A 24,302-nucleotide genomic window follows, 5' to 3' on the forward strand; every position below is an offset into this window, starting at 1 on the left:
GGTCTTTTTGGGGTACCCTTTGCTCGGCCTGGTAGGATCGTCAATAAAATTTGGCTTCACCTACTAGCTGCTATTGGGTTAGAGGCTTAGTCCCCACAAGGAACGAGACTGCGATCTTCCCTACTGTCCTCTTTTCTTTCTGCAATATTGCTTCTCGGCCTTTTGGCCATGATCAAGTTTGGTATCTACCTAGGCCCTTAGGGGTGTCCCTGCTATCCAGCTTCGTCGTTGAGAAGTTCTTCGATCTATCCAAGCCTTTTGGACCTTTTGGGGTACCCTCTGCTCGGCCTGGTAGGATCGTCAACTAAATTTGGCTTCACCTACTTGCTCCTATTGTGTTAGAGGCTTAGTCCCCACAAGAAACGAGACTGCGATCTACCCTCTTTCCTTTCTGTATTATTGCTTCTCGGCCTTTTGGCTATGATCAAGTTTGTTATCCACCTAGGCCCTTAGGGGTGTCCCTGCTTTTCAGCTGCGTCGTTGAGAAGTTCTTTGCTCTATCCAAGCCTTTTGGTCTTTGTGGGGTACCCTCTGCTCGGCCTGGTAGGATCGTCAATTAAATTTGGCTTCACCTTCTTGCTGCTATTGGGTTAGAGGCTTAGTCCCCGCAAGCAACGAGACTGCGATCTACCCTACTGTCCTCTTTTCTTTCTGTATTATTGCTTCTCGGCCTTTTGGCCATGATCAAGTTTAGTATCGACCTAGGCCCTTAGGGGTGTCCCTGCTGTTCAGCTGCGTCGTTGAGAAGTTCTTTGCTCTATCCAAGCCTTTTGGTCCTTGTGGGATACCCTCTGCTCGGCCTGGTAGGATCGTCAATTAAATTTGGCTTCACCTTCTTACTGCTATTGGGTCAGAGACTTAGTCCCCACAAGGAACGAGACTGCGATCTACCCTCTTTCCTTTCTGTATTATTGCTTCTCGGCCTTTTGGCCATGATCAAGTTTGGTATCGACCTAGGCCCTTAGGGGTGTCCCGGCTGTTCAGCTGCGTCGTTGAGAAGTTCTTCGATCTATCCAAGCCTTTTGGTCCTTGTGGGGTACCCTCTGCTCGGCCTGGTAGGATCGTCAATTAAATTTGGCTTCACCTACTTGCTGCTATTGGGTTAGAGGCTTAGTCCCCACAAGGAACGAGACTGCGATCTACCCTACTGTCCTCTTTCCTTTCTGTATTATTGCTACTCGGCCTTTTGGCCATGATCAAGTTTAGTATCGACCTAGGCCCTTAGGGGTGTCCCTGCTGTTCAGCTGCGTCGTTGAGAAGTTCTTTGCTCTATCCAAGCCTTTTGGTCCTTGTGGGATACCCTCTGCTCGGCCTGGTAGGATCGTCAATTAAATTTGGCTTCACCTTCTTACTGCTATTGGGTCAGAGGCTTAGTCCCCACAAGGAACGAGACTGCGATCTACCCTCTTTCCTTTCTGTATTATTGCTTCTCGGCCTTTTGGCCATGATCAAGTTTGGTATCGACCTAGGCCCTTAGGGGTGTCCCGGCTGTTCAGCTGCGTCGTTGAGAAGTTCTTCGATCTATCCAAGCCTTTTGGTCCTTGTGGGGTACCCTCTGCTCGGCCTGGTAGGATCGTCAATTAAATTTGGCTTCACCTACTTGCTGCTATTGGGTTAGAGGCTTAGTCCCCACAAGGAACGAGACTGTGATCTACCCTCTTTCCTTTCTGTATTATTGCTTCTCGGCCTTTTGGCAATGATCAAGTTTGGTATCGACCTAGGCCCTTAGGGGTGTCCCTGCTGTCCAGCTGCGTCGTTGAGAAGTTCTTCGATCTATCCAAGCCTATCGGTCCTTTTGGGGAACCCTCTGCTCAGCCTGGTAGGATCCTCAATTAAATTTGGGCTTCTCCTACTTGCTGCTATTGGGGTAGAAGCTTAGTCCCCACAAGGAAGGAGACTGCGATCTACCATACTGCCCTCTTTCCTATCTGCATTATTGCTTCTCGGCCTTTTGGCCATGATCAAGTTTGGTATCTGTGAATAAACTTCACTACAATTGAAACACTTTAGACCTTTCAGACTGAAGGCATCTATGTGGAAGAGAGCTCTGCATTGATTAAAGAAGGGGAAATGTGTCGGGACATTACAGATGATCATTGCTGACCACTGCATCACCCGCCATAAGATAACAGCAACAACCCTTTTAAATCTGTTCTCTGTTTTTTGAATGAAAAGGGTTGTTCTTATGTAGATCTCTGTAAACAAGTCTGGAAAGGAAGAAGGAAGGTTCTAGGATGAGGCTTATCACAAACAGGCATCTAACACAAAAAATACGATGACTAGCATGGAGTAGTTTAGCGTAGTGTAGTTTAGTGTAGGTCCTGCCCTAAAAGAGTCTACCTTGTCGTGGTGGGCAGGCTTGTCATCTTATGGTTAAAAATGTCAAAATTGGAGAAAGAATCCATTGTCTCTGGGCAGTTTCATTTTTGACCATGGGATTCAACTAAAAGACTCTAAGATTTCACTTAGGCAGAGCAGAAAAAAATAGTTATATGTCTATATTTATAGAAAAAAGATACAGACAGTAATCTGTACAAAACATTTTAAAGTGGCTTTGTATGTTGTCAGAATTTTTAATGTTACACGTTTATTCCTTCTTTTTTATGTCGGCAACATTTCTCTGAATGTAATGTTTAACCACTTCAAGTCCGGACACTTTTACCCCCTTCCTGTCCAGGCCAATTTTCAGCTTTCAGAGGTCCCGTACGACGATCAGTGTTCCACTGTGTACAGAGGACACAATGGGCACTGGATTGCACTGCTGTGCGCTCCAAGGGAGCACGCACAAGCAGGGGGCGGGAAGGCCATTTATAAACGGCCACCTGACCCTGCACTTTCACCGTCCGGTCATTTATATACAACCGGACGGGAGGTGGTTAATAAATCCTAGCGCTTCATTTAAAGAGTAACTCCACTTTTACGGGGAAATACAAATGACACCTACAATTCCTACACAAATCACATTATCTTTCATTGTTATTAACAAGCAACTTCCCTTCCTAATCTACAGGGGCCCTCCAGGAGGTGTCATTTCCTGCTGTGTAACTGGTAGGTTGATATTCCCACAAGTTGGCACTGACATCAGTCAGATGATGGGCGTCCCCTCCAACAACCATCATCTCTACAGGTTTGCAGACCCTACCACTTTCTCCACAGGTACCCCGCAGGATCAGCCGCCGATCGATCACTGCAAAAGTCGTTCCCGTGTATTTGGTTCAAGAACACACGTGGATCTATCTGCACAATAACAAAAGGTAAGAATCTCCAAACCTTTCACAACCATAAAAATATACATTAATCACCCAGAGGGGAGTGTTGTCCTCTCAACAAAAGTGGAGTTACTCTTTAAAGCAATACAGGACTGAAGATCATTTCTGAATGATTGTCAGCTCTTGTGCCCAGACTTTACATTCCTGCATTAGCACTTCTTGGTCTTTTGATCAAATTTTGCTGCGTCGTTAGCCTGAGGGGTTTCCCTGCTGTCCAGCTACTTCGTTGAGAAGTTCTTCGATCTATCCAAGCCTTTTGGTGCTTGTGCGGTACCCTCTGCTCGGCTTGGTAGGATCGTCAATTAAATTTGGCTTCACCTACTTGCTGCTATTGGGTTAGAGGCTTAGTCCCCACAAGGAACGAGACTGTGATCTACTCTACTGTACTCTTTCCTTTCTGATTTATTGCTTCTCGGCCTTTTGGCCATGATCAAGTTTGTTATCCACCTAGGCCCTTAGGGGTGTCCCTGCTGTTCAGCTGCGTCGTTGAGAAGTTCTTTGCTCTATCCAAGCCTTTTGGTCCTTGTGGGGTACCCTCTGCTCGGCCTGGTAGGATCGTCAATTAAATTTGGCTTCACCTTCTTGCTGCTATTGGGTTAGAGGCTTAGTCCCCGCAAGCAACGAGACTGCGATCTACCCTACTGTCCTCTTTTCTTTCTGTATTATTGCTTCTCGGCCTTTTGGCCATGATCAAGTTTAGTATCGACCTAGGCCCTTAGGGGTGTCCCTGCTGTTCAGCTGCGTCGTTGAGAAGTTCTTTGCTCTATCCAAGCCTTTTGGTCCTTGTGGGATACCCTCTGCTCGGCCTGGTAGGATCGTCAATTAAATTTGGCTTCACCTTCTTACTGCTATTGGGTCAGAGGCTTAGTCCCCACAAGGAACGAGCCTGCGATCTACCCTCTTTCCTTTCTGTATTATTGCTTCTCGGCCTTTTGGCCATGATCAAGTTTGGTATCGACCTAGGCCCTTAGGGGTGTCCCGGCTGTTCAGCTGCGTCGTTGAGAAGTTCTTCGATCTATCCAAGCCTTTTGGTCCTTGTGGGGTACCCTCTGCTCGGCCTGGTAGGATCGTCAATTAAATTTGGCTTCACCTACTTGCTGCTATTGGGTTAGAGGCTTAGTCCCCACAAGGAACGAGACTGCGATCTACCCTACTGTCCTCTTTCCTTTTTGTATTATTGCTACTCGGCCTTTTGGCCATGATCAAGTTTAGTATCGACCTAGGCCCTTAGGGGTGTCCCTGCTGTTCAGCTGCGTCGTTGAGAAGTTCTTCGATCTATCCAAGCCTTTTGGTCCTTGTGGGGTACCCTCTGCTCGGCCTGGTAGGATCGTCAATTAAATTTGGCTTCACCTACTTGCTGCTATTGGGTTAGAGGCTTAGTCCCCACAAGGAACGAGACTGCGATCTACCCTACTGTCCTCTTTCCTTTTTGTATTATTGCTACTCGGCCTTTTGGCCATGGTCAAGTTTAGTATCGACCTAGGCCCTTAGGGGTGTCCCTGCTGTTCAGCTGCGTCGTTGAGAAGTTCTTTGCTCTATCCAAGCCTTTTGGTCCTTGTGGGATACCCTCTGCTCGGCCTGTTAGGATCGTCAATTAAATTTGGCTTCACCTTCTTACTGCTATTGGGTTAGAGGCTTAGTCCCCACAAGGAACGAGACTGCGATCTACCCTCTTTCCTTTCTGTATTATTGCTTCTCGGCCTTGTGGCCATGATCAAGTTTGGTATCGACCTAGGCCCTTAGGGGTGTCCCGGCTGTCCAGCTGCGTCGTTGAGAAGTTCTTCGATCTATCCAAGCCTTTTGGTCCTTGTGGGGTACCCTCTGCTCGGCCTGGTAGGATCGTCAATTAAATTTGGCTTCACCTTCTTGCTGCTATTGGGTTAGAGGCTTAGTCCCCACAAGGAACGAGACTGCGATCTACCCTCTTTCCTTTCTGTATTATTGCTTCTCGGCCCTTTTGGCCATGATCAAGTTTGGTATCGACCTAGGCTCTTAGGGGTGTCCCTGCTGTTCAGCTGCGTCGTTGAGAAGTTCTTTGCTCTATCCAAGCCTTTTGGTCCTTGTGGGATACCCTCTGCTCGGCCTGGTAGGATCGTCAATTAAATTTGGCTTCACCTTCTTACTGCTATTGGGTCAGAGGCTTAGTCCCCACAAGGAACGAGACTGCGATCTACCCTTTTCCTTTCTGTATTATTGCTTCTCGGCCTTTTGGCCATGATCAAGTTTGGTATCGACCTAGGCCCTTAGGGGTGTCCCGGCTGTTCAGCTGCGTCGTTGAGAAGTTCTTCGATCTATCCAAGCCTTTTGGTCCTTGTGGGGTGCCCTCTGCTCGGCCTGGTAGGATCGTCAATTAAATTTGGCTTCACCTACTTGCTGCTATTGGGTTAGAGGCTTAGTCCCCACAAGGAACGAGACTGTGATCTACTCTACTGTACTCTTTCCTTTCTGATTTATTGCTTCTCGGCCTTTTGGCCATGATCAAGTTTGTTATCCACCTAGGCCCATAGGGGTGTCCCTGCTGTTCAGCTGCATTGTTGAGAAGTTCTTTGCTCTATCCAAGCCTTTTGGTCCTTGTGGGGTACCCTCTGCTCGGCCTGGTAGGATCGTCAATTAAATTTGGCTTCACCTTCTTGCTGCTATTGGGTTAGAGGCTTAGTCCCCGCAAGCAACGAGACTGCGATCTACCCTACTGTCCTCTTTTCTTTCTGTATTATTGCTTCTCGGCCTTTTGGCCATGATCAAGTTTAGTATCGACCTAGGCCCTTAGGGGTGTCCCTGCTGTTCAGCTGCGTCGTTGAGAAGTTCTTTGCTCTATCCAAGCCTTTTGGTCCTTGTGGGATACCCTCTGCTCGGCCTGGTAGGATCGTCAATTAAATTTGGCTTCACCTTCTTACTGCTATTGGGTCAGAGGCTTAGTCCCCAGAAGGAACGAGACTGCGATCTACCCTCTTTCCTTTCTGTATTATTGCTTCTCGGCCTTGTGGCCATGATCAAGTTTGGTATCGACCTAGGCCCTTAGGGGTGTCCCGGCTGTCCAGCTGCGTCGTTGAGAAGTTCTTCGATCTATCCAAGCCTTTTGGTCCTTGTGGGGTACCCTCTGCTCGGCCTGGTAGGATCGTCAATTAAATTTGGCTTCACCTTCTTGCTGCTATTGGGTTAGAGGCTTAGTCCCCACAAGGAACGAGACTGCGATCTACCCTCTTTCCTTTCTGTATTATTGCTTCTCGGCCCTTTTGGCCATGATCAAGTTTGGTATCGACCTAGGCTCTTAGGGGTGTCCCTGCTGTTCAGCTGCGTCGTTGAGAAGTTCTTTGCTCTATCCAAGCCTTTTGGTCCTTGTGGGATACCCTCTGCTCGGCCTGGTAGGATCGTCAATTAAATTTGGCTTCACCTTCTTACTGCTATTGGGTCAGAGGCTTAGTCCCCACAAGGAACGAGACTGCGATCTACCCTCTTTCCTTTCTGTATTATTGCTTCTCGGCCTTTTGGCCATGATCAAGTTTGGTATCGACCTAGGCCCTTAGGGGTGTCCCGGCTGTTCAGCTGCGTCGTTGAGAAGTTCTTCGATCTATCCAAGCCTTTTGGTCCTTGTGGGGTACCCTCTGCTCGGCCTGGTAGGATCGTCAATTAAATTTGGCTTCACCTACTTGCTGCTATTGGGTTAGAGGCTTAGTCCCCACAAGGAACGAGACTGCGATCTACCCTACTGTCCTCTTTCCTTTCTGTATTATTGCTACTCGGCCTTTTGGCCATGATCAAGTTTAGTATCGACCTAGGCCCTTAGGGGTGTCCCTGCTGTTCAGCTGCGTCGTTGAGAAGTTCTTTGCTCTATCCAAGCCTTTTGGTCCTTGTGGGATACCCTCTGCTCGGCCTGGTAGGATCGTCAATTAAATTTGGCTTCACCTTCTTACTGCTATTGGGTCAGAGGCTTAGTTCCCACAAGGAACGAGACTGTGATCTACCCTCTTTCCTTTCTGTATTATTGCTTCTCGGCCTTGTGGCCATGATCAAGTTTGGTATCGACCTAGGCCCTTAGGGGTGTCCCGGCTGTCCAGCAGCGTCGTTGAGAAGTTCTTCGATCTATCCAAGCCTTTTGGTCCTTGTGGGGTACCCTCTGCTCGGCCTGGTAGGATCGTCAATTAAATTTGGCTTCACCTTCTTGCTGCTATTGGGTTAGAGGCTTAGTCCCCACAAGGAACGAGACTGCGATCTACCCTCTTTCCTTTCTGTATTATTGCTTCTCGGCCTTGTGGCCATGATCAAGTTTGGTATCGACCTAGGCCCTTAGGGGTGTCCCGGCTGTCCAGCAGCGTCGTTGAGAAGTTCTTCGATCTATCCAAGCCTTTTGGTCCTTGTGGGGTACCCTCTGCTCGGCCTGGTAGGATCGTCAATTAAATTTGGCTTCACCTACATGCTGCTATTGGGTTAGAGGCTTAGTCCCCACAAGGAACGAGACTGCGATCTACCCTACTGTCCTCTTTCCTTTCTGTATTATTGCTACTCGGCCTTTTGGCCATGATCAAGTTTAGTATCGACCTAGGCCCTTAGGGGTGTCTCTGCTGTCCATCTGCGTCGTTAAGAAGTTCTTCGATCTATCCAAGCCTTTTGGTCTTTTTGGGGTACCCTTTGCTCGGCCTGGTAGGATCGTCAATAAAATTTGGCTTCACCTACTAGCTGCTATTGGGTTAGAGGCTTAGTCCCCACAAGGAACGAGACTGCGATCTTCCCTACTGTCCTCTTTTCTTTCTGCAATATTGCTTCTCGGCCTTTTGGCCATGATCAAGTTTGGTATCTACCTAGGCCCTTAGGGGTGTCCCTGCTATCCAGCTTCGTCGTTGAGAAGTTCTTCGATCTATCCAAGCCTTTTGGACCTTTTGGGGTACCCTCTGCTCGGCCTGGTAGGATCGTCAACTAAATTTGGCTTCACCTACTTGCTCCTATTGTGTTAGAGGCTTAGTCCCCACAAGAAACGAGACTGCGATCTACCCTCTTTCCTTTCTGTATTATTGCTTCTCGGCCTTTTGGCTATGATCAAGTTTGTTATCCACCTAGGCCCTTAGGGGTGTCCCTGCTTTTCAGCTGCGTCGTTGAGAAGTTCTTTGCTCTATCCAAGCCTTTTGGTCTTTGTGGGGTACCCTCTGCTCGGCCTGGTAGGATCGTCAATTAAATTTGGCTTCACCTTCTTGCTGCTATTGGGTTAGAGGCTTAGTCCCCGCAAGCAACGAGACTGCGATCTACCCTACTGTCCTCTTTTCTTTCTGTATTATTGCTTCTCGGCCTTTTGGCCATGATCAAGTTTAGTATCGACCTAGGCCCTTAGGGGTGTCCCTGCTGTTCAGCTGCGTCGTTGAGAAGTTCTTTGCTCTATCCAAGCCTTTTGGTCCTTGTGGGATACCCTCTGCTCGGCCTGGTAGGATCGTCAATTAAATTTGGCTTCACCTTCTTACTGCTATTGGGTCAGAGACTTAGTCCCCACAAGGAACGAGACTGCGATCTACCCTCTTTCCTTTCTGTATTATTGCTTCTCGGCCTTTTGGCCATGATCAAGTTTGGTATCGACCTAGGCCCTTAGGGGTGTCCCGGCTGTTCAGCTGCGTCGTTGAGAAGTTCTTCGATCTATCCAAGCCTTTTGGTCCTTGTGGGGTACCCTCTGCTCGGCCTGGTAGGATCGTCAATTAAATTTGGCTTCACCTACTTGCTGCTATTGGGTTAGAGGCTTAGTCCCCACAAGGAACGAGACTGCGATCTACCCTACTGTCCTCTTTCCTTTCTGTATTATTGCTACTCGGCCTTTTGGCCATGATCAAGTTTAGTATCGACCTAGGCCCTTAGGGGTGTCCCTGCTGTTCAGCTGCGTCGTTGAGAAGTTCTTTGCTCTATCCAAGCCTTTTGGTCCTTGTGGGATACCCTCTGCTCGGCCTGGTAGGATCGTCAATTAAATTTGGCTTCACCTTCTTACTGCTATTGGGTCAGAGGCTTAGTCCCCACAAGGAACGAGACTGCGATCTACCCTCTTTCCTTTCTGTATTATTGCTTCTCGGCCTTTTGGCCATGATCAAGTTTGGTATCGACCTAGGCCCTTAGGGGTGTCCCGGCTGTTCAGCTGCGTCGTTGAGAAGTTCTTCGATCTATCCAAGCCTTTTGGTCCTTGTGGGGTACCCTCTGCTCGGCCTGGTAGGATCGTCAATTAAATTTGGCTTCACCTACTTGCTGCTATTGGGTTAGAGGCTTAGTCCCCACAAGGAACGAGACTGTGATCTACCCTCTTTCCTTTCTGTATTATTGCTTCTCGGCCTTTTGGCAATGATCAAGTTTGGTATCGACCTAGGCCCTTAGGGGTGTCCCTGCTGTCCAGCTGCGTCGTTGAGAAGTTCTTCGATCTATCCAAGCCTATCGGTCCTTTTGGGGAACCCTCTGCTCAGCCTGGTAGGATCCTCAATTAAATTTGGGCTTCTCCTACTTGCTGCTATTGGGGTAGAAGCTTAGTCCCCACAAGGAAGGAGACTGCGATCTACCATACTGCCCTCTTTCCTATCTGCATTATTGCTTCTCGGCCTTTTGGCCATGATCAAGTTTGGTATCTGTGAATAAACTTCACTACAATTGAAACACTTTAGACCTTTCAGACTGAAGGCATCTATGTGGAAGAGAGCTCTGCATTGATTAAAGAAGGGGAAATGTGTCGGGACATTACAGATGATCATTGCTGACCACTGCATCACCCGCCATAAGATAACAGCAACAACCCTTTTAAATCTGTTCTCTGTTTTTTGAATGAAAAGGGTTGTTCTTATGTAGATCTCTGTAAACAAGTCTGGAAAGGAAGAAGGAAGGTTCTAGGATGAGGCTTATCACAAACAGGCATCTAACACAAAAAATACGATGACTAGCATGGAGTAGTTTAGCGTAGTGTAGTTTAGTGTAGGTCCTGCCCTAAAAGAGTCTACCTTGTCGTGGTGGGCAGGCTTGTCATCTTATGGTTAAAAATGTCAAAATTGGAGAAAGAATCCATTGTCTCTGGGCAGTTTCATTTTTGACCATGGGATTCAACTAAAAGACTCTAAGATTTCACTTAGGCAGAGCAGAAAAAAATAGTTATATGTCTATATTTATAGAAAAAAGATACAGACAGTAATCTGTACAAAACATTTTAAAGTGGCTTTGTATGTTGTCAGAATTTTTAATGTTACACGTTTATTCCTTCTTTTTTATGTCGGCAACATTTCTCTGAATGTAATGTTTAACCACTTCAAGTCCGGACACTTTTACCCCCTTCCTGTCCAGGCCAATTTTCAGCTTTCAGAGGTCCCGTACGACGATCAGTGTTCCACTGTGTACAGAGGACACAATGGGCACTGGATTGCACTGCTGTGCGCTCCAAGGGAGCACGCACAAGCAGGGGGCGGGAAGGCCATTTATAAACGGCCACCTGACCCTGCACTTTCACCGTCCGGTCATTTATATACAACCGGACGGGAGGTGGTTAATAAATCCTAGCGCTTCATTTAAAGAGTAACTCCACTTTTACGGGGAAATACAAATGACACCTACAATTCCTACACAAATCACATTATCTTTCATTGTTATTAACAAGCAACTTCCCTTCCTAATCTACAGGGGCCCTCCAGGAGGTGTCATTTCCTGCTGTGTAACTGGTAGGTTGATATTCCCACAAGTTGGCACTGACATCAGTCAGATGATGGGCGTCCCCTCCAACAACCATCATCTCTACAGGTTTGCAGACCCTACCACTTTCTCCACAGGTACCCCGCAGGATCAGCCGCCGATCGATCACTGCAAAAGTCGTTCCCGTGTATTTGGTTCAAGAACACACGTGGATCTATCTGCACAATAACAAAAGGTAAGAATCTCCAAACCTTTCACAACCATAAAAATATACATTAATCACCCAGAGGGGAGTGTTGTCCTCTCAACAAAAGTGGAGTTACTCTTTAAAGCAATACAGGACTGAAGATCATTTCTGAATGATTGTCAGCTCTTGTGCCCAGACTTTACATTCCTGCATTAGCACTTCTTGGTCTTTTGATCAAATTTTGCTGCGTCGTTAGCCTGAGGGGTTTCCCTGCTGTCCAGCTACTTCGTTGAGAAGTTCTTCGATCTATCCAAGCCTTTTGGTGCTTGTGCGGTACCCTCTGCTCGGCTTGGTAGGATCGTCAATTAAATTTGGCTTCACCTACTTGCTGCTATTGGGTTAGAGGCTTAGTCCCCACAAGGAACGAGACTGTGATCTACTCTACTGTACTCTTTCCTTTCTGATTTATTGCTTCTCGGCCTTTTGGCCATGATCAAGTTTGTTATCCACCTAGGCCCTTAGGGGTGTCCCTGCTGTTCAGCTGCGTCGTTGAGAAGTTCTTTGCTCTATCCAAGCCTTTTGGTCCTTGTGGGGTACCCTCTGCTCGGCCTGGTAGGATCGTCAATTAAATTTGGCTTCACCTTCTTGCTGCTATTGGGTTAGAGGCTTAGTCCCCGCAAGCAACGAGACTGCGATCTACCCTACTGTCCTCTTTTCTTTCTGTATTATTGCTTCTCGGCCTTTTGGCCATGATCAAGTTTAGTATCGACCTAGGCCCTTAGGGGTGTCCCTGCTGTTCAGCTGCGTCGTTGAGAAGTTCTTTGCTCTATCCAAGCCTTTTGGTCCTTGTGGGATACCCTCTGCTCGGCCTGGTAGGATCGTCAATTAAATTTGGCTTCACCTTCTTACTGCTATTGGGTCAGAGGCTTAGTCCCCACAAGGAACGAGCCTGCGATCTACCCTCTTTCCTTTCTGTATTATTGCTTCTCGGCCTTTTGGCCATGATCAAGTTTGGTATCGACCTAGGCCCTTAGGGGTGTCCCGGCTGTTCAGCTGCGTCGTTGAGAAGTTCTTCGATCTATCCAAGCCTTTTGGTCCTTGTGGGGTACCCTCTGCTCGGCCTGGTAGGATCGTCAATTAAATTTGGCTTCACCTACTTGCTGCTATTGGGTTAGAGGCTTAGTCCCCACAAGGAACGAGACTGCGATCTACCCTACTGTCCTCTTTCCTTTTTGTATTATTGCTACTCGGCCTTTTGGCCATGATCAAGTTTAGTATCGACCTAGGCCCTTAGGGGTGTCCCTGCTGTTCAGCTGCGTCGTTGAGAAGTTCTTTGCTCTATCCAAGCCTTTTGGTCCTTGTGGGATACCCTCTGCTCGGCCTGGTAGGATCGTCAATTAAATTTGGCTTCACCTTCTTACTGCTATTGGGTCAGAGGCTTAGTCCCCACAAGGAACGAGACTGCGATCTACCCTCTTTCCTTTCTGTATTATTGCTTCTCGGCCTTGTGGCCATGATCAAGTTTGGTATCGACCTAGGCCCTTAGGGGTGTCCCGGCTGTCCAGCTGCGTCGTTGAGAAGTTCTTCGATCTATCCAAGCCTTTTGGTCCTTGTGTGGTACCCTCTGCTCGGCCTGGTAGGATCGTCAATTAAATTTGGCTTCACCTTCTTGCTGCTATTGGGTTAGAGGCTTAGTCCCCACAAGGAACGAGACTGCGATCTACCCTCTTTCCTTTCTGTATTATTGCTTCTCGGCCCTTTTGGCCATGATCAAGTTTGGTATCGACCTAGGCTCTTAGGGGTGTCCCTGCTGTTCAGCTGCGTCGTTGAGAAGTTCTTTGCTCTATCCAAGCCTTTTGGTCCTTGTGGGATACCCTCTGCTCGGCCTGGTAGGATCGTCAATTAAATTTGGCTTCATCTTCTTACTGCTATTGGGTCAGAGGCTTAGTCCCCACAAGGAACGAGACTGCGATCTACCCTCTTTCCTTTCTGTATTATTGCTTCTCGGCCTTTTGGCCATGATCAAGTTTGGTATCGACCTAGGCCCTTAGGGGTGTCCCGGCTGTTCAGCTGCGTCGTTGAGAAGTTCTTCGATCTATCCAAGCCTTTTGGTCCTTGTGGGGTACCCTCTGCTCGGCCTGGTAGGATCGTCAATTAAATTTGGCTTCACCTACTTGCTGCTATTGGGTTAGAGGCTTAGTCCCCACAAGGAACGAGACTGCGATCTACCCTACTGTCCTCTTTCCTTTCTGTATTATTGCTACTCGGCCTTTTGGCCATGATCAAGTTTAGTATCGACCTAGGCCCTTAGGGGTGTCCCTGCTGTTCAGCTGCGTCGTTGAGAAGTTCTTTGCTCTATCCAAGCCTTTTGGTCCTTGTGGGATACCCTCTGCTCGGCCTGGTAGGATCGTCAATTAAATTTGGCTTCACCTTCTTACTGCTATTGGGTCAGAGGCTTAGTTCCCACAAGGAACGAGACTGCGATCTACCCTCTTTCCTTTCTGTATTATTGCTTCTCGGCCTTGTGGCCATGATCAAGTTTGGTATCGACCTAGGCCCTTAGGGGTGTCCCGGCTGTCCAGCAGCGTCGTTGAGAAGTTCTTTGATCTATCCAAGCCTTTTGGTCCTTGTGGGGTACCCTCTGCTCGGCCTGGTAGGATCGTCAATTAAATTTGGCTTCACCTTCTTGCTGCTATTGGGTTAGAGGCTTAGTCCCCACAAGGAACGAGACTGCGATCTACCCTCTTTCCTTTCTGTATTATTGCTACTCGGCCTTTTGGCCATGATCAAGTTTAGTATCGACCTAGGCCCTTAGGGGTGTCTCTGCTGTCCATCTGCGTCGTTAAGAAGTTCTTCGATCTATCCAAGCCTTTTGGTCTTTTTGGGGTACCCTTTGCTCGGCCTGGTAGGATCGTCAATAAAATTTGGCTTCACCTACTAGCTGCTATTGGGTTAGAGGCTTAGTCCCCACAAGGAACGAGACTGCGATCTTCCCTACTGTCCTCTTTTCTTTCTGCAATATTGCTTCTCGGCCTTTTGGCCATGATCAAGTTTGGTATCTACCTAGGCCCTTAGGGGTGTCCCTGCTATCCAGCTTCGTCGTTGAGAAGTTCTTCGATCTATCCAAGCCTTTTGGACCTTTTGGGGTACCCTCTGCTCGGCCTGGTAGGATCGTCAACTAAATTTGGCTTCACCTACTTGCTGCTATTGTGTTAGAGGCTTAGTCCCCACAAGAAACGAGACTGCGATCTACCCTCTTTCCTTTCTGTATTATTGCTTCTCGGCCTTTTGGCTATGATCAAGTTTGTTATCCACCTAGGCCCTTAGGGGTGTCCCTGCTGTGCAGCTGCGTCGTTGAGAAGTTCTTTGCTCTATCCAAGCCTTTTGGTCTTTGTGGGGTACCCTCTGCTCGGCCTGGTAGGATCGTCAATTAAATTTGGCTTCACCTTCTTGCTGCTATTGGGTTAGAGGCTTAGTCCCCGCAAGCAACGAGACTGCGATCTACCCTACTGTCCTCTTTTCTTTCTGTATTATTGCTTCTCGGCCTTTTGGCCATGATCAAGTTTAGTATCGACCTAGGCCCTTAGGGGTGTCCCTGCTGTTCAGCTGCGTCGTTGAGAAGTTCTTTGCTCTATCCAAGCCTTTTGGTCCTTGTGGGGTACCCTCTGCTCGGCCTGGTAGGATCGTCAATTAAATTTGGCTTCACCTTCTTACTGCTATTGGGTCAGAGGCTTAGTCCCCACAAGGAACGAGACTGCGATCTACCCTCTTTCCTTTCTGTATTATTGCTTCTCGGCCTTTTGGCCATGATCAAGTTTGGTATCGACCTAGGCCCTTAGGGGTGTCCCGGCTGTTCAGCTGCGTCGTTGAGAAGTTCTTCGATCTATCCAAGCCTTTTGGTCCTTGTGGGGTACCCTCTGCTCGGCCTGGTAGGATCGTCAATTAAATTTGGCTTCACCTACTTGCTGCTATTGGGTTAGAGGCTTAGTCCCCACAAGGAACGAGACTGCGATCTACCCTCTTTCCTTTCTGTATTATTGCTTCTCGGCCTTTTGGCAATGATCAAGTTTGGTATCGACCTAGGCCCTTAGGGGTGTCCCTGCTGTCCAGCTGCGTCGTTGAGAAGTTCTTCGATCTATCCAAGCCTATCGGTCCTTTTGGGGAACCCTCTGCTCAGCCTGGTAGGATCCTCAATTAAATTTGGGCTTCTCCTACTTGCTGCTATTGGGGTAGAAGCTTAGTCCCCACAAGGAAGGAGACTGCGATCTACCATACTGCCCTCTTTCCTATCTGCATTATTGCTTCTCGGCCTTTTGGCCATGATCAAGTTTGGTATCTGTGAATAAACTTCACTACAATTGAAACACTTTAGACCTTTCAGACTGAAGGCATCTATGTGGAAGAGAGCTCTGCATTGATTAAAGAAGGGGAAATGTGTCGGGACATTACAGATGATCATTGCTGACCACTGCATCACCCGCCATAAGATAACAGCAACAACCCTTTTAAATCTGTTCTCTGTTTTTTGAATGAAAAGGGTTGTTCTTATGTAGATCTCTGTAAACAAGTCTGGAAAGGAAGAAGGAAGGTTCTAGGATGAGGCTTATCACAAACAGGCATCTAACACAAAAAATACGATGACTAGCATGGAGTAGTTTAGCGTAGTGTAGTTTAGTGTAGGTCCTGCCCTAAAAGAGTCTACCTTGTCGTGGTGGGCAGGCTTGTCATCTTATGGTTAAAAATGTCAAAATTGGAGAAAGAATCCATTGTCTCTGGGCAGTTTCATTTTTGACCATGGGATTCAACTAAAAGACTCTAAGATTTCACTTAGGCAGAGCAGAAAAAAATAGTTATATGTCTATATTTATAGAAAAAAGATACAGACAGTAATCTGTACAAAACATTTTAAAGTGGCTTTGTATGTTGTCAGAATTTTTAATGTTACACGTTTATTCCTTCTTTTTTATGTCGGCAACATTTCTCTGAATGTAATGTTTAACCACTTCAAGTCCGGACACTTTTACCCCCTTCCTGTCCAGGCCAATTTTCAGCTTTCAGAGGTCCCGTACGACGATCAGTGTTCCACTGTGTACAGAGGACACAACGGGCACTGGATTGCACTGCTGTGCGCTCCAAGGGAGCGCGCACAAGCAGGGGGCGGGAAGGACATTTATAAGCGGCCACCTGACCCTGCACTTTCACCGTCCGGTCATTTATACACAACCGGACGGGAGGTGGTTAATAAATCCTAGCGCTTCATTTAAAGAGTAACTCCACTTTTACGGGGAAATACAAATGACACCTACAATTCCTACACAAATCACATTATCTTTCATTGTTATTAACAAGCAACTTCCCTTCCTAATCTACAGGGGCCCTCCAGGAGGTGTCATTTCCTGCTGTGTAACTGGTAGGCTGATATTCCCACAAGTTGGCACTGACATCAGTCAGATGATGGGCGTCCCCTCCAACAACCATCATCTCTACAGGTTTGCAGACCCTACCACTTTCTCCACAGGTACCCCGCAGTAGCAGCCGCCGATCGATCACTGCAAAAGTCGTTCCCGTGTATTTGGTTCAAGAACACACGTGGATCTATCTGCACAATAACAAAAGGTAAGAATCTCCAAACCTTTCACAACCATAAAAATATACATTAATCACCCAGAGGGGAGTGTTGTCCTCTCAACAAAAGTGGAGTTACTCTTTAAAGCAATACAGGACTGAAGATCATTTCTGAATGATTGTCAGCTCTTGTGCCCAGACTTTACATTCCTGCATTAGCACTTCTTGGTCTTTTGATCAAATTTTGCTGCGTCGTTAGCCTGAGGGGTTTCCCTGCTGTCCAGCTACTTCGTTGAGAAGTTCTTCGATCTATCCAAGCCTTTTGGTGCTTGTGCGGTACCCTCTGCTCGGCTTGGTAGGATCGTCAATTAAATTTGGCTTCACCTACTTGCTGCTATTGGGTTAGAGGCTTAGTCCCCACAAGGAACGAGACTGTGATCTACTCTACTGTACTCTTTCCTTTCTGATTTATTGCTTCTCGGCCTTTTGGCCATGATCAAGTTTGTTATCCACCTAGGCCCTTAGGGGTGTCCCTGCTGTTCAGCTGCGTCGTTGAGAAGTTCTTTGCTCTATCCAAGCCTTTTGGTCCTTGTGGGGTACCCTCTGCTCGGCCTGGTAGGATTGTCAATTAAATTTGGCTTCACCTTCTTGCTGCTATTGGGTTAGAGGCTTAGTCCCCGCAAGCAACGAGACTGCGATCTACCCTACTGTCCTCTTTTCTTTCTGTATAATTGCTTCTCGGCCTTTTGGCCATGATCAAGTTTAGTATCGACCTAGGCCCTTAGGGGTGTCCCTGCTGTTCAGCTGCGTCGTTGAGAAGTTCTTTGCTCTATCCAAGCCTTTTGGTCCTTGTGGGATACCCTCTGCTCGGCCTGGTAGGATCGTCAATTAAATTTGGCTTCACCTTCTTACTGCTATTGGGTCAGAGGCTTAGTCCCCACAAGGAACGAGCCTGCGATCTACCCTCTTTCCTTTCTGTATTATTGCTTCTCGGCCTTTTGGCCATGATCAAGTTTGGTATCGACCTAGGCCCTTAGGGGTGTCCCGGCTGTTCAGCTGCGTCGTTGAGAAGTTCTTCGATCTATCCAAGCCTTTTGGTCCTTGTGGGGTACCCTCTGCTCGGCCTGGTAGGATCGTCAATTAAATTTGGCTTCACCTACTTGCTGCTATTGGGTTAGAGGCTTAGTCCCCACAAGGAACAAGACTGCGATCTACCCTACTGTCCTCTTTCCTTTTTGTATTATTGCTACTCGGCCTTTTGGCCATGATCAAGTTTAGTATCGACCTAGGCCCTTAGGGGTGTCCCTGCTGTTCAGCTGCGTCGTTGAGAAGTTCTTTGCTCTATCCAAGCCTTTTGGTCCTTGTGGGATACCCTCTGCTCGGCCTGGTAGGATCGTCAATTAAATTTGGCTTCACCTTCTTACTGCTATTGGGTCAGAGGCTTAGTCCCCACAAGGAACGAGACTGCGATCTACCCTCTTTCCTTTCTGTATTATTGCTTCTCGGCCTTGTGGCCATGATCAAGTTTTGTATCGACCTAGGCCCTTAGGGGTGTCCCGGCTGTTCAGCTGCGTCGTTGAGAAGTTCTTCGATCTATCCAAGCCTTTTGGTCCTTGTGGGGTACCCTCTGCTCGGCCTGGTAGGATCGTCAATTAAATTTGGCTTCACCTACTTGCTGCTATTGGGTTAGAGGCTTAGTCCCCACAAGGAACGAGACTGTGATCTACTCTACTGTACTCTTTCCTTTCTGATTTATTGCTTCTCGGCCTTTTGGCCATGATCAAGTTTGTTATCCACCTAGGCCCATAGGGGTGTCCCTGCTGTTCAGCTGCGTTGTTGAGAAGTTCTTTGCTCTATCCAAGCCTTTTGGTCCTTGTGGGGTACCCTCTGCTCGGCCTGGTAGGATCGTCAATTAAATTTGGCTTCACCTTCTTGCTGCTATTGGGTTAGAGGCTTAGTCCCCGCAAGCAACGAGACTGCGATCTACCCTACTGTCCTCTTTTCTTTCTGTATTATTGCTTCTCGGCCTTTTGGCCATGATCAAGTTTAGTATCGACCTAGGCCCTTAGGGGTGTCCCTGCTGTTCAGCTGCGTCGTTGAGAAGTTCTTTGCTCTATCCAAGCCTTTTGGTCCTTGTGGGATACCCTCTGCTCGGCCTGGTAGGATCGTCAATTAAATTTGGCTTCACCTTCTTACTGCTATTGGGTCAGAGGCTTAGTCCCCACAAGGAACGAGACTGCGATCTACCCTCTTTCCTTTCTGTATTATTGCTTCTCGGCCTTGTGGCCATGATCAAGTTTGGTATCGACCTAGGCCCTTAGGGGTGTCCCGGCTGTCCAGCTGCGTCGTTGAGAAGTTCTTCGATCTATCCAAGCCTTTTGGTCCTTGTGGGGTACCCTCTGCTCGGCCTGGTAGGATCGTCAATTAAATTTGGCTTCACCTTCTTGCTGCTATTGGGTTAGAGGCTTAGTCCCCACAAGGAACGAGACTGCGATCTACCCTCTTTCCTTTCTGTATTATTGCTTCTCGGCCCTTTTGGCCATGATCAAGTTTGGTATCGACCTAGGCTCTTAGGGGTGTCCCTGCTGTTCAGCTGCGTCGTTGAGAAGTTCTTTGCTCTATCCAAGCCTTTTGGTCCTTGTGGGATACCCTCTGCTCGGCCTGGTAGGATCGTCAATTAAATTTGGCTTCACCTTCTTACTGCTATTGGGTCAGAGGCTTAGTCCCCACAAGGAACGAGACTGCGATCTACCCTCTTTCCTTTCTGTATTATTGCTTCTCGGCCTTTTGGCCATGATCAAGTTTGGTATCGACCTAGGCCCTTAGGGGTGTCCCGGCTGTTCAGCTGCGTCGTTGAGAAGTTCTTCGATCTATCCAAGCCTTTTGGTCCTTGTGGGGTACCCTCTGCTCGGCCTGGTAGGATCGTCAATTAAATTTGGCTTCACCTACTTGCTGCTATTGGGTTAGAGGCTTAGTCCCCACAAGGAACGAGACTGCGATCTACCCTACTGTCCTCTTTCCTTTCTGTATTATTGCTACTCGGCCTTTTGGCCATGATCAAGTTTAGTATCGACCTAGGCCCTTAGGGGTGTCCCTGTTGTTCAGCTGCGTCGTTGAGAAGTTCTTTGCTCTATCCAAGCCTTTTGGTCCTTGTGGGATACCCTCTGCTCGGCCTGGTAGGATCGTCAATTAAATTTGGCTTCACCTTCTTACTGCTATTGGGTCAGAGGCTTAGTTCCCACAAGGAACGAGACTGCGATCTACCCTCTTTCCTTTCTGTATTATTGCTTCTCGGCCTTGTGGCCATGATCAAGTTTGGTATCGACCTAGGCCCTTAGGGGTGTCCCGGCTGTCCAGCAGCGTCGTTGAGAAGTTCTTCGATCTATCCAAGCCTTTTGGTCCTTGTGGGGTACCCTCTGCTCGGCCTGGTAGGATCGTCAATTAAATTTGGCTTCACCTTCTTGCTGCTATTGGGTTAGAGGCTTAGTCCCCACAAGGAACGAGACTGCGATCTACCCTCTTTCCTTTCTGTATTATTGCTTCTCGGCCTTGTGGCCATGATCAAGTTTGGTATCGACCTAGGCCCTTAGGGGTGTCCCGGCTGTCCAGCAGCGTCGTTGAGAAGTTCTTCGATCTATCCAAGCCTTTTGGTCCTTGTGGGGTACCCTCTGCTCGGCCTGGTAGGATCGTCAATTAAATTTGGCTTCACCTACATGCTGCTATTGGGTTAGAGGCTTAGTCCCCACAAGGAACGAGACTGCGATCTACCCTACTGTCCTCTTTCCTTTCTGTATTATTGCTACTCGGCCTTTTGGCCATGATCAAGTTTAGTATCGACCTAGGCCCTTAGGGGTGTCTCTGCTGTCCATCTGCGTCGTTAAGAAGTTCTTCGATCTATCCAAGCCTTTTGGTCTTTTTGGGGTACCCTTTGCTCGGCCTGGTAGGATCGTCAATAAAATTTGGCTTCACCTACTAGCTGCTATTGGGTTAGAGGCTTAGTCCCCACAAGGAACGAGACTGCGATCTTCCCTACTGTCCTCTTTTCTTTCTGCAATATTGCTTCTCGGCCTTTTGGCCATGATCAAGTTTGGTATCTACCTAGGCCCTTAGGGGTGTCCCTGCTATCCAGCTTCGTCGTTGAGAAGTTCTTCGATCTATCCAAGCCTTTTGGACCTTTTGGGGTACCCTCTGCTCGGCCTGGTAGGATCGTCAACTAAATTTGGCTTCACCTACTTGCTCCTATTGTGTTAGAGGCTTAGTCCCCACAAGAAACGAGACTGCGATCTACCCTCTTTCCTTTCTGTATTATTGCTTCTCGGCCTTTTGGCTATGATCAAGTTTGTTATCCACCTAGGCCCTTAGGGGTGTCCCTGCTTTTCAGCTGCGTCGTTGAGAAGTTCTTTGCTCTATCCAAGCCTTTTGGTCTTTGTGGGGTACCCTCTGCTCGGCCTGGTAGGATCGTCAATTAAATTTGGCTTCACCTTCTTGCTGCTATTGGGTTAGAGGCTTAGTCCCCGCAAGCAACGAGACTGCGATCTACCCTACTGTCCTCTTTTCTTTCTGTATTATTGCTTCTCGGCCTTTTGGCCATGATCAAGTTTAGTATCGACCTAGGCCCTTAGGGGTGTCCCTGCTGTTCAGCTGCGTCGTTGAGAAGTTCTTTGCTCTATCCAAGCCTTTTGGTCCTTGTGGGATACCCTCTGCTCGGCCTGGTAGGATCGTCAATTAAATTTGGCTTCACCTTCTTACTGCTATTGGGTCAGAGACTTAGTCCCCACAAGGAACGAGACTGCGATCTACCCTCTTTCCTTTCTGTATTATTGCTTCTCGGCCTTTTGGCCATGATCAAGTTTGGTATCGACCTAGGCCCTTAGGGGTGTCCCGGCTGTTCAGCTGCGTCGTTGAGAAGTTCTTCGATCTATCCAAGCCTTTTGGTCCTTGTGGGGTACCCTCTGCTCGGCCTGGTAGGATCGTCAATTAAATTTGGCTTCACCTACTTGCTGCTATTGGGTTAGAGGCTTAGTCCCCACAAGGAACGAGACTGCGATCTACCCTACTGTCCTCTTTCCTTTCTGTATTATTGCTACTCGGCCTTTTGGCCATGATCAAGTTTAGTATCGACCTAGGCCCTTAGGGGTGTCCCTGCTGTTCAGCTGCGTCGTTGAGAAGTTCTTTGCTCTATCCAAGCCTTTTGGTCCTTGTGGGATACCCTCTGCTCGGCCTGGTAGGATCGTCAATTAAATTTGGCTTCACCTTCTTACTGCTATTGGGTCAGAGGCTTAGTCCCCACAAGGAACGAGACTGCGATCTACCCTCTTTCCTTTCTGTATTATTGCTTCTCGGCCTTTTGGCCATGATCAAGTTTGGTATCGACCTAGGCCCTTAGGGGTGTCCCGGCTGTTCAGCTGCGTCGTTGAGAAGTTCTTCGATCTATCCAAGCCTTTTGGTCCTTGTGGGGTACCCTCTGCTCGGCCTGGTAGGATCGTCAATTAAATTTGGCTTCACCTACTTGCTGCTATTGGGTTAGAGGCTTAGTCCCCACAAGGAACGAGACTGCGATCTACCCTCTTTCCTTTCTGTATTATTGCTTCTCGGCCTTTTGGCAATGATCAAGTTTGGTATCGACCTAGGCCCTTAGGGGTGTCCCTGCTGTCCAGCTGCGTCGTTGAGAAGTTCTTCGATCTATCCAAGCCTATCGGTCCTTTTGGGGAACCCTCTGCTCAGCCTGGTAGGATCCTCAATTAAATTTGGGCTTCTCCTACTTGCTGCTATTGGGGTAGAAGCTTAGTCCCCACAAGGAAGGAGACTGCGATCTACCATACTGCCCTCTTTCCTATCTGCATTATTGCTTCTCGGCCTTTTGGCCATGATCAAGTTTGGTATCTGTGAATAAACTTCACTACAATTGAAACACTTTAGACCTTTCAGACTGAAGGCATCTATGTGGAAGAGAGCTCTGCATTGATTAAAGAAGGGGAAATGTGTCGGGACATTACAGATGATCATTGCTGACCACTGCATCACCCGCCATAAGATAACAGCAACAACCCTTTTAAATCTGTTCTCTGTTTTTTGAATGAAAAGGGTTGTTCTTATGTAGATCTCTGTAAACAAGTCTGGAAAGGAAGAAGGAAGGTTCTAGGATGAGGCTTATCACAAACAGGCATCTAACACAAAAAATACGATGACTAGCATGGAGTAGTTTAGCGTAGTGTAGTTTAGTGTAGGTCCTGCCCTAAAAGAGTCTACCTTGTCGTGGTGGGCAGGCTTGTCATCTTATGGTTAAAAATGTCAAAATTGGAGAAAGAATCCATTGTCTCTGGGCAGTTTCATTTTTGACCATGGGATTCAACTAAAAGACTCTAAGATTTCACTTAGGCAGAGCAGAAAAAAATAGTTATATGTCTATATTTATAGAAAAAAGATACAGACAGTAATCTGTACAAAACATTTTAAAGTGGCTTTGTATGTTGTCAGAATTTTTAATGTTACACGTTTATTCCTTCTTTTTTATGTCGGCAACATTTCTCTGAATGTAATGTTTAACCACTTCAAGTCCGGACACTTTTACCCCCTTCCTGTCCAGGCCAATTTTCAGCTTTCAGAGGTCCCGTACGACGATCAGTGTTCCACTGTGTACAGAGGACACAATGGGCACTGGATTGCACTGCTGTGCGCTCCAAGGGAGCACGCACAAGCAGGGGGCGGGAAGGCCATTTATAAACGGCCACCTGACCCTGCACTTTCACCGTCCGGTCATTTATATACAACCGGACGGGAGGTGGTTAATAAATCCTAGCGCTTCATTTAAAGAGTAACTCCACTTTTACGGGGAAATACAAATGACACCTACAATTCCTACACAAATCACATTATCTTTCATTGTTATTAACAAGCAACTTCCCTTCCTAATCTACAGGGGCCCTCCAGGAGGTGTCATTTCCTGCTGTGTAACTGGTAGGTTGATATTCCCACAAGTTGGCACTGACATCAGTCAGATGATGGGCGTCCCCTCCAACAACCATCATCTCTACAGGTTTGCAGACCCTACCACTTTCTCCACAGGTACCCCGCAGGATCAGCCGCCGATCGATCACTGCAAAAGTCGTTCCCGTGTATTTGGTTCAAGAACACACGTGGATCTATCTGCACAATAACAAAAGGTAAGAATCTCCAAACCTTTCACAACCATAAAAATATACATTAATCACCCAGAGGGGAGTGTTGTCCTCTCAACAAAAGTGGAGTTACTCTTTAAAGCAATACAGGACTGAAGATCATTTCTGAATGATTGTCAGCTCTTGTGCCCAGACTTTACATTCCTGCATTAGCACTTCTTGGTCTTTTGATCAAATTTTGCTGCGTCGTTAGCCTGAGGGGTTTCCCTGCTGTCCAGCTACTTCGTTGAGAAGTTCTTCGATCTATCCAAGCCTTTTGGTGCTTGTGCGGTACCCTCTGCTCGGCTTGGTAGGATCGTCAATTAAATTTGGCTTCACCTACTTGCTGCTATTGGGTTAGAGGCTTAGTCCCCACAAGGAACGAGACTGTGATCTACTCTACTGTACTCTTTCCTTTCTGATTTATTGCTTCTCGGCCTTTTGGCCATGATCAAGTTTGTTATCCACCTAGGCCCTTAGGGGTGTCCCTGCTGTTCA

Source organism: Staurois parvus, unplaced genomic scaffold (genome assembly GCF_062004578.1).
Source record: "Staurois parvus isolate SC_StPar_1 unplaced genomic scaffold, SC_StPar_1.0 ptg000118l, whole genome shotgun sequence".
Taxonomy (NCBI): domain Eukaryota; kingdom Metazoa; phylum Chordata; class Amphibia; order Anura; family Ranidae; genus Staurois; species Staurois parvus.